Consider the following 10,580-nt stretch of genomic DNA (forward strand, 5'->3'; position numbering starts at 1 on the left):
AAGAGGATGAAAACACAAGTTGCAGACTGGGAGAATATTTGCAGATCACATATCTGACAAAGAACTGGTATTTAGATTATATAAAGAACTCTCAAAATGCAACAGTTAAAAACAAAACAGGATTGGGTGCAGTGGCTCACACCTGTAATCCTAACTCGGTGGGAGGCCAAGGTAGAAGAACCCCTTGAGCTCAGGAGTATGAGAGTGGCTTGCACAAGAGCAAGATCCTTTCTTAACTAATAATAAAAAAATCATCCAGGAGTGGTGGTGCACGTCTGTAGTCTCAGCTATTTGAGTGGCTGAGGAGGTTAAGGTTGCTGTGAGCTAGGCCAATGCTAGGGGCACTCAAGCCTAGGGCAACAGAGTGAGATTCCTTCTCAAAAAAAAAGGTTAATTCAATTAGAAAATGAGCAAAAGACATGAAAAGTTTGCTGAAGAGAGAGTATAGATGACAAACAAGCACATAAAAAAATGTTCAAAATAATTAACAATTGGGAAGTGCAAACTAAAACCACAGTGAAATATTGCTATGTATCTATCAGGATGTAGACAAAGTAAAAAATAGCGACACCACCAAATGCTGACAAGAAGGATGCAGAGAAAATGGACCACTCCTACACCGATGGGTATACAACAGGCTTTACATATACTGTGGATTATTAATCAACAACAAAAAAGAATGACTGTTGATACATGAAAAATCTGAATGACTCTCCAAGGAAGTTTGCTGAGTAAAAAATCCAGTCCCCAGAGGTTACACACTATATGATTCCATTTATATAATATTCTTGAAATGAAACAATTTTAGAAAGAAAGAGCACAGTAGTGCAGCCCATCGTTAGGAGAGGAGGGTGTGTGGTTACAAGAGGGCAGCCAGAGGGGTGTTTGTGGTGACAGAGCCCTTCTGTATCTTGACCGTGGGGGTGAACACACATAAAATGGGGCAAAACTACATGCACCTACACAGGAAAGTGAGCACAGATAACACTGTGGACATCTGTTAAGGATGGTGGATTGTATCGATGTCTATACCTGGTTGTGATAAAAACTGTAATTTTGCAAGATGTTACCATTGGGTGAAACTGGATGGTCCTGCATTATTTGTACAACCGAATGTGAATGTATAATTATCTCAAAATTTTCAATTAAAAAGGTATCTATGAAAGAATGGATGGGAGTTAAGGGCAGGGAAGTGAGAGTAGGAGTTGGGAGGCCTGTGGCGAGGCAGCTGTCCTGGAGATATCAAAAGAAAACTGCAGTGGCCGGGCGTGGTGGTTCACATTTATAACCCTAGCACTCGGGGAGGCCAAGGCTGGTGGATAGCTTGAGCTCATGAGTTCGAGACCAGCCTAAGCAAAATTGAGACCCCTGTCTCTACAAAAAAAAAAAAAAAAGAAGAAGAAGAAGAAGAAGAAGAAAGAAAGAAAGAAAAAACTGAAGCAAGAGGCTTGCTTGAGCCCAAGCGTTGGAGGTTGCTGTGGGCTATGATGCCATGGCACTCTACCCAAGGTAACAGCTTGAGACTCTGTCACAAAAAAAAAAAAAAGATAACTTCAGGCTTTGCAGAGAAGAAGAGAGCTAAGTTTGCTTTGGAGTGTAGATCTTTGCTGTTTGAAGGAAATTTTCCTAGAGAGCTTTCCAAATCCTGAAATTGCAAGAATCATGATCATGTATAGTGATATCAGTATCGATGACATATAATTAAAAATTCATTGCTATTCTCCGGTCACAGTGATACAATAATGGGAACAGAGTTAGAGTGAGTGGGTACAGGGCTCTTCCTGTAATGGAAGCTGTGCCAGGCTTGACTACGGCCCTGCCCTCACTGACCCGATAATCTGCAATCCCAGAGCTGTGGCCGCGCCCTGCCCTTCTTCATTTTTTCCTTGACTGATAAGGGGGAGGAAGAGCATGGCTAGCAGGCTTGCTTCTCATCACCCCAAGCACCCTGGAAATGGACCATCACATGCACAGTGCACCCTCTTCTCATCCTCATCCACAAGTCTCCTTCCCTCCCACTGCCTGAGATTAAGTCCTTCAGTATCACATACTTGCTACACAGACCTTGGAGGCTGGAAACATTAAACCCTTGGGGTACCAAGGGGCCCACTAGGTGTTGTTCCCTTGTGGATGGGACAATGGACAGTGTTCTTTTCTGGGTGAGATCAAGTTATTTCCCCCTGAAAGGTCTTCAGAACCATGAATAATAATTTTTTTTTTTCAGACAGAGTCTCACTATGTCACCCTTGGTAGAGTGCCATGGCGACGCAGCTCACAGCAACCTCAGCCTCAACCTCCCAAGTAGCTGGGACTACAGGTGCCTGCCCCAATGCCCAGCTATTTTTTGTTCTTGTTGTTGTTGTAGTTGTCATTGTCGTTCGGCAGGCCAGGGCCGGGTTTGAACCTGCCAGCCTTGGTGTATGTGGCTGGTGCTCTAGCTGCTGAGCTAAAGGCACCAACCCATTAATAATAACTTAAGAACTCAACAAGGTCATAGCCCCACACGATGGGAGACAATTCAAAGAAAGTACAATTCTAAAGCAAATGAGAAACATAGATAAATATAAGGAAGACACAATATTTGCTTATATTTAAAATACTAAGAACGAAGAGAAGCAGGCTGTGTAACTGTGAAATACTATAGATTGTGACTATTTTTGCATCATTATTTCACAGTGTCTTGAATTTGTAGGGAAGTTCTAGACATCTGGTCCTTGGCACTGACATTGCTGCTTTCAGATATCAGGCCAGAGGGAGCGGGTGAGTAGGGCCCGAAGTGTTACCAGTGGAATGCAAAGGACAGCTCAACTACCGGAGGGTCCAGGTGGTCCCTTCCCAGTGACCTCTCTCCCTGCCTTTCAGAGTGATCAGGCACATCAGCTACAGGATAACTAAAGTCCTACGAAATCTAGAGAAAAGTTTTGCAGGTGTCCAAAAATCAAATTCAACAGGTTTACAGCTGACTTACAATTCTGGGAACTTTGTAACTGAAAGGAAAGTTCAAAAATGAGTGAAGTATCCAGATTCACAGTGGGATGGAATATCACATTGGAAATGAAATGGGAGGTGATGGAGCTAATAGGAATGAAAATCCTCAGAGAGAATGACTAGAGCTAAAAAAAAAAAAAAAAAAAGTAAATAAACACAAAACCCTACTTGGCACCTGAAAATATGAGAGAAAGTTTTAAAGAAAAAAAAAAAAAAAACAACTCATCTATTTGATTCATCATACTTGACCATTATGTCTACTTCTCTACTCTGGAAAAAGTACTTTTTAAAAGATTCACCTTGCAGCAGAGATGTGGGTAAAGATGCAAAATCTTTTCAAAGTTTAGGTGATTGGCTTAGGGCAGTGTCCTTCTCATGTCTCCTTCCCCTCCCTCTCCTCCACTCTCCGTCCTTCCCCTCCCTCTCCTCCTCTCTTCCCCCTTCCCCTCCCTCTCCACCTTCCCCTCCTTCTTCTCCTCTCTCCCTCCTTCCCCTCCCTCTCCTCCTCTCTCCTCCTCTCTCCCCCTTTGCCCTCCCTCTCCTCCTCTCTCCCCTTCCCCTCCTTCTTCTCCTCTCTCCCTCCTTCCCCTCCGCCTCCTCCTCTCTCCCCCTTCCCCTCCCTCTCCTCCCCTCTCCCTCCTTCCTCTCCATCTCCTCCTCTCTCCCCCTTTCCTCCCCCTCTCTTCCTCTCTCCCCCGTTCCCTCCGTCTTCTCCTCTCTCCCCCTTCCCCTCCTTCTCCTCTCTCCCTCCTTCCCCTCCCTCTCCTCCTCTCTCCCTCCTTCCCCTCCCTCTCCTCCTCTCTCCCCCTTCCCCTCCTTCTTCTCCTCTCTCCCTCCTTCCCCTCCTTCTTCTCCTCTCTCCCTCCTTCCCCTCCCCCTCTCTTCCTCTCTCCCCCGTTCCCTCCGTCTCCTCCTCTCTCCCCCTTCCCCTCCTTCTCCTCTCTCCCTCCTTCCCCTCCCTCTCCTCCTCTCTCCCTCCTTCCCCTCCCTCTCCTCCTCTCTCCCCCTTCCCCTCCTTCTCCTCTCTCCCTCCTTCCCCTCCCTCTCCTCCTCTCTCCCCCTTCCCCTCCTTCTTCTCCTCTCTCCCTCCTTCCCCTCCTTCTTCTCCTCTCTCCCCCTTCCCCTCCACCTCCTCCTCTCTCCCTCCTTCCCCTCCCTCTCCTCCTCTCTCCCTCCTTCCCCTCCTTCTTCTCCTCTCTCCCCCTTCCCCTCCGCCTCCTCCTCTCTCCCTCCTTCCCCTCCCTCTCCTCCTCTCTCCCTCCTTCCCCTCCCTCTCCTCCTCTCTCCCCCTTCCCCTCCACCTCCTCCTATCTCCCCCTTTCCCCTCCCTCTCCTCCTCTCTCCCCCTTCCCCTCCTTCTTCTCCTCTCTCCCTCCTTCCCCTCCTTCTTCTCCTCTCTCCCCCTTCCCCTCCACCTCCTCCTCTCTCCCTCCTTCCCCTCCCTCTCCTCCTCTCTCCCCCTTCCCCTCCACCTCCTCCTCTCTCCCTCCTTCCCCTCCTTCTTCTCCTCTCTCCCCCTTCCCCTCCACCTCCTCCTCTCTCCCTCCTTCCCCTCCTTCTTCTCCTCTCTCCCCCTTCCCCTCCACCTCCTCCTCTCTCCCTCCTTCCCCTCCTTCTCCTCCTCTCTCCCCCTTCCCCTCCTTCTCCTCCTCTCTCCCTCCTTCCCCTCCCTCTCCTCCTATCTCCCCCTTTCCCCTCCCTCTCCTCCTATCTCCCCCTTCCCCTCCGCCTCCTCCTCTCTCCCTCCTTCCCCTCCCTCTCCTCCTCTCTCCCTCCTTCCCCTCCTTCTTCTCCTCTCTCCCCCTTCCCCTCCACCTCTTCCTCTCTCCCTCCTTCCCCTCCTTCTTCTCCTCTCTCCCCCTTCCCCTCCACCTCCTCCTCTCTCCCTCCTTCCCCTCCTTCTCCTCCTCTCTCCCCCTTCCCCTCCACCTCCTCCTCTCTCCCTCCTTCCCCTCCTTCTCCTCCTCTCTCCCCCTTCCCCTCCTTCTCCTCCTCTCTCCCCCTTCCCCTCCTTCTCCTCCTCTCTCCCTCCTTCCCCTCCCTCTCCTCCTATCTCCCCCTTTCCCCTCCCTCTCCTCCTCTCTCCCTCCTTCCCCTCCTTCTTCTCCTCTCTCCCTCCTTCCCCTCCGCCTCCTCCTCTCTCCCTCCTTCCCCTCCGCCTCCTCCTCTCTCCCTCCTTCCCCTCCACCTCCTCCTCTCTCCCCCTTCCCCTCCCTCTCCTCCTCTCTCCCTCCTTCCCCTCCCTCTCCTCCTATCTCCCCCTTTCCCCTCCCTCTCCTCCTCTCTCCCCCTTTCCCTCCGTCTCCTCCTCTATCCCTCCTTCCTCTTCCTCCTCTTTTTCTTTGGTCCTTTTGTCCACATTAAAAAAATGTCATCTGGAGTTTATTGTTTGCATCAGCAAGTCCAACCAACCAGGATTTAGAATACAGTGTTCACAGGGTGCAGAGCCCATGCATGGGGAGGGGGATCAGAAGATTGGCTTTTTGTATTTCCAGATTTCACAGGGCTGACCTGGGAATTGGAGTATCCGGCCTCAGAATCTACAGAGGGTGGGTGGTGGAAATGCTGGTACCACTCTCCCCTGGATACCAATGGGTGATCGTAAATATCACATTTCCAAACATTTGGTAAGATTTTTAAGTGCACATTCAGTTTCTTTGTGAAGCTTTTTGTTTTTGTTTTGGAGTCTCACTCTGTTGCCCAGCCTAGAGTGCCATGTCTTCAGCCTAGCTCACAGCAACCTCAAAGTTGAGTTCAAGCAATCCTCCTGCCTCAGCCTTTGGAGTAGCTGAGACTACAGGTACCCACCATGCTCCCCAGCTAATTTTTTCTATTTTTAGTAAAGACGGTATCCTACTTTTGCTCAGGCTGGTCTCAAATTCCTGACCTCAAGCGATCTTCCTGCCTCAGCCTCCCAGACGATTGGGAGGATTGCTTGGATTACAGGCTTGAGCCACCATGAACAGTACATGAAATCCTTCCAAGAGACAGTCCACACCATTCCCTCTGTGCCCCGCTTCTCATTAAACAGTGAGTACTTGCTTCTGCATCCACCCCCTCACTTATGTTACAATCGAAAACTCTGAGGGCTTCTTTTCTCCCCTTTGTATTTCTAAGATTAGTGCAGGACCCATAACATAGTAGAAGTTAATAAAAATATGTTGAATAAAATAGAAGTCAAACAGAAAAGGTATCCATAGGGTTGATATTAAGTCATCACAGTCATTAGCTCTTCTGCTCACATGATTTGCAAAGTCCCACAGAAGATGGCATCCCTGGTTTCACTACTTCATCATTGCTGAGATGCCCATTTCTAGAAAATATTGTGCAATTATCCTTAGTTAGGGTATCAGTGCCGAGCCTCTGTATGACTGTGGTTGATGACCTCGGTCTCTGTCTACAGCTGAGTTCCAAGAAAGTTCTGGCCCGACTGATGGGGAAACCTTCATCCAAAGTCATTTGTTAAAGCCATCCAGCATGTCCAGGGCTGGCCCGCACTAGGGCCCTGTGGGACTGGACCACAACCAGGAAAACTGAATTTTGTAATCTTTCATTTTTAGGTTTTCTATTTTGTTCTTTATCAGAAAGATAGGTGTCTTATTTTCCATTTTAGTTGGTTTTCCTTTCTCATTTACTGCTCTTTTTTATAGATATTATCATGGAGAATTCTTAGCATTCCCATTTAAAGATATTTATCAGCCTGTTCTAATTACATTTATTTCATTTGAAGTGTATTTGGACTGTTCATATTGTAATTTTTGTTAATTTAACTTAAAACAATATTTACTGAAAATATTTTTCAATAAATATTTTGGGAAAATATCCAAAAAATACTGTACCTTAGTGTTTTCATCATATGTTTAGAATTTTGATTGTGTGGCAAGTCTACAGTGGAATACTTCTTTGCTACACTCTTCTTTCTTTCTTTCTTTCTTTTTTTTGCTACACTCTTTTCTTTCATCTCTCCTTGTACTTCGCTTTCTCTGTCTAGGTCGGCTCTAGCCAATAAAACTTTCTGCAGTGATGGAGGTATTTTGTATCTCCACTGTCCAGTCCAGTAGCCACTTGAGAAACTGTATTTTTAATTTTGTTTAATTTTAATGAATATGAATTTAAATATAATGAGCTGCATATGGCTAGTGGCTCCTATACCAGTTAGGTGCAGGCAGTATTTATTAACAGCCCGTTTTAACTCACTGGGTTCCTTAACCTAGAGCCAGGTTTTACGTAGGCAGCTGAAAGAGGTGATATTCTAGATCTTGTGATTGGATGAGTGTATAGCATGGCTCAATTCCTAGTCTCTGGGCTACGACTGTGGCCTCTGTGTTTTTAGGTACATACTTTAATATAAACCATGTCCCCAGGTTTCAGATTTTTGTCAGCCTCCTCTCAGGAATAGTAGAGTCCCATTCCAGCCTCTGGCTTTAAGCTGTGGAACTCGCACTCTCTCCTAGAGGGAGCGTCTCTCTGCCCTGTTACCCTCCTGGCCTGGCTGGCTCCCTCCAGACCCACAGTGTGTCAGGCCACTTCATTCTTTGCGTCTACTGCTCTAAATTTTCTCCTCTTTCTGGCCCATCAATGTTTGAATCTTGTTTTGGGCACAGCCCATATCTTTACAGTTTTTTTTTCTTTCCATGCTTTAGCATTGCTATGTATTTGCAATTCAGAAAGCTAGACAGAATTTGGGAAGAGCTAAGAAATGGGAGAGAGCGTCTGTACTTTTTTAACAGGATAATGATAATACAGGTAGAGTCATAAAGAGATTATTATTCTTTTAAGAAACGGTTTGGAATTTGACTCTTCTGTTGCATTCATGTTAGTAAAATATAAGTGCTGTGGGATAAGAGTGAGAAGGCTTCTGCTGAGGTCTGACCCTCAGCTCTGCAGGTTGGTGCACCCGGAGTGGACAGGCTGTCAGAACTGACCCTAACCCAACTCCAAAGGCTACACCTCGATGCCAACAAAGCTTCAGCTTCAAACCCCTCCCTTGCACTGGTCCCTTCCAACAGCCTGGGAGCAATTTCATATTTGCCAGTTTGTGTTAGTATTATTATTATTTTTTATAATCTCTCTTTTTTTTTTGTAGAGACAGAATTTCACTTTATGGCCCTCGGTAGAGTGCCATGGCATCACACAGCTCACAGCAACCTCCAACTCCTGGGCCTAAGCGATTCTCTTGCCTCAGCCTCCCGAGTAGTTGGGACTACAGGTGCCCACCACAACGCCCAGCTATTTTTTGGTTGCAGTTCAGCCGGGGCCGGGTTTGAACCCGCCACCCTCGGTATATGGGGCCGGTGCCTTACCGACTGAGCCACAGGTGCCGCCCGATAATCTCTTAAGTATTGATAATACATATAGCATGCTACTGAAAATCTCAAACTTTGCAGAATGTTTTCAAAGCTAGCTCCATCTCTTACTGTGTGACCATGACCAAATTACTTGCGCTCTCTGCACCTTAATTTGTTTAAATGTAAAAGGAACGTAATAATATCCATTGCATAGTAATTTTTTTTTTGCAGTTTTTGGCCAGGGCCAGGTTTGAATCCACTACCTCTGGTAGGCCAGCACCCTACTCCTTGAGCCACAGGCACTGCCCTGTGTTATTTTTCTTAAAGATAGCCTCACCAATTGTAAAATAATTTTCAGGCTGCGCAGATCTTCCATATACCCCTGTAAGGAATTGATGGTTCAACCAGAATACACATTTTCAGTGGTGGAAGTACTTTTTAAGAGAGCACTGCAGTTATCAGTGCTAAGAAGCTGAAGTAATAATCTTCAGAAGGTTTCTTAGAAGAAACCAACAGAGATGGTATTACCTTGGATAGCTTAGGCAGACCATGTAAACTTCAAAACTATTCTCATCCAATTTCAGAGTCTACCTATAGTTCCTGTGCGTGAGCAATTCAAAATGCATGACATCTCTTCCCAAGAGAATATTTGATTAACTCTGCTCAAAATCTATTTTGCTGGCTTTCTCTTTCTTTAAGATTCCATTACTCTCCACCTGGCAGTTGTTAATTCTTTTCTTTTTTTTTTTTCCAGTTTTTTTGGCCAGGGCTGGGTTTGAACCCACCACCTCCAGCATATGGGGCTGGCGCCTTACTCCTTTGAGCCACAGGGCCGCCCTGCACCTGGCAGTTGTTAATTAGCAACATTATTTCTTTGTTACGTTGTAATATCTATAATTAAGAAACAGCTTTCTTGCCTGGGTACAGTGGCTCATGCCTGTAATCCTAGCACTCTGGGAGGCCTAGGTGGGTGGATTGCTTGAGCTCAGGAGTTCGATACTAGCTTGAGCAAAAGGGAGACCTGTCTCTAAAAAAAAAAAAAAAAAAAATTGCCAGATGTGGCAGGGACTGTGTGCCAACTACTTGGGAGGTGAGGCAAGAGGATCACTTAAGCCCAGGAGTTTGATTTTGTGATGAGCTATGATGCCATGGCACTGTGGCCTGGAGCAACAGAGTGAAACTCTGTCTCAAACAAAAAAAAAAAAAAAAAAAAAAAAAGAAGAAGAAGAAGAAGAAGAAGAAGAAAATAGCTTTCAAGACTGAACCTTAGTTGCCCTTTGATGAAATCTGACTATTCACTGATACCGTCAAGGTCATATTTACAGATTCTTTCTTTTTTTTTTTTTTTTTTGACTCTGTCTCACTTTATCATCCTCCATAGAGTGCCCAGGTAAAGTCTCACTTTATCACACAGCTCACAGCAACCTCCAACTCCTGGGCTTAGGCGATTCTCTTGCCTCAGCCTTCTGAGTAGTTGGGACTACAGGCGCCTGCCACAACACCCGGCTATTTTTTTTGTTGTTGTTGCAGTTTGGCCAGGGCTGGGTTTGAACCCGCCACCCTTGGTATGTGGGGCTGGCGTCCTACCCACTGAGCCACAGGCGCTGCCCCTACCGATCATCTCTTGGAGGTAGGTTAATCCTATCACTCCCTCTATAGATGTGATGCTCTTAAGTTATTTGTCTGAAGATCATTTTGTTTCCAAGCATGGAATCACCTCAGTGTCATCCTCATGCATTGACTACATACTTAATAGCAATGTGTCATTAAAGTCTTGAAACTCTAATCACAATGTGAAGTTAGTAGTGGTTCAGCTTTGTGCGGTGGCAGTATTGTAGCCAATGAGGTTTATCAGAAGCATGATTATTGCTAATTGAAAACTTTCCCCAATACCCTATTATGATAACTTGCAATATAGTTAGCAATTTTTTTTTTTTTTTTGAGATAGAGTTGTACTTTGTCACCCTCGGTAGAGGGCTATGGTGTCATAGCTCACGGCAACTTCAGACTCTTGGGCTCAGGAGATTCTGTTGCCTCAGTCTCCCAAGTAGCTGGGACTACAGGCACCCACCACAACGCCTAGCTATTTTTAGAGACGAGGGCTTGCTCTGGCTCAGATTGGTCTCGAACTCCTGAACTCAGGCAATCCACCTGTCTCGGCCTCCCAAGTGCTGAGATTACAGGTGTGAGTGAGCATACTTTGGCCTAGTTGGCAATTTTGGGTGGTCTCTACAAAGACTGGGGGGAAAAAGGTTAATAATAGTTACATAATTAAACATTGAGAAAAATCTCATATAAAGCAGA

General features: G+C 46.2%; 1 pseudogene; it reads left to right on the forward strand.

Annotated features, from left to right (window-relative positions):
- The first annotated feature begins 10,088 nt into the window (after positions 1-10,088).
- LOC128564243 (uncharacterized) lies at positions 10,089-10,221 on the forward strand (annotated as a pseudogene).
- Positions 10,222-10,580: the final 359 nt, after the last annotated feature.

Source organism: Nycticebus coucang, chromosome 13 (assembly GCF_027406575.1).
Source record: "Nycticebus coucang isolate mNycCou1 chromosome 13, mNycCou1.pri, whole genome shotgun sequence".
In the NCBI taxonomy this organism is placed as follows: domain Eukaryota; kingdom Metazoa; phylum Chordata; class Mammalia; order Primates; family Lorisidae; genus Nycticebus; species Nycticebus coucang.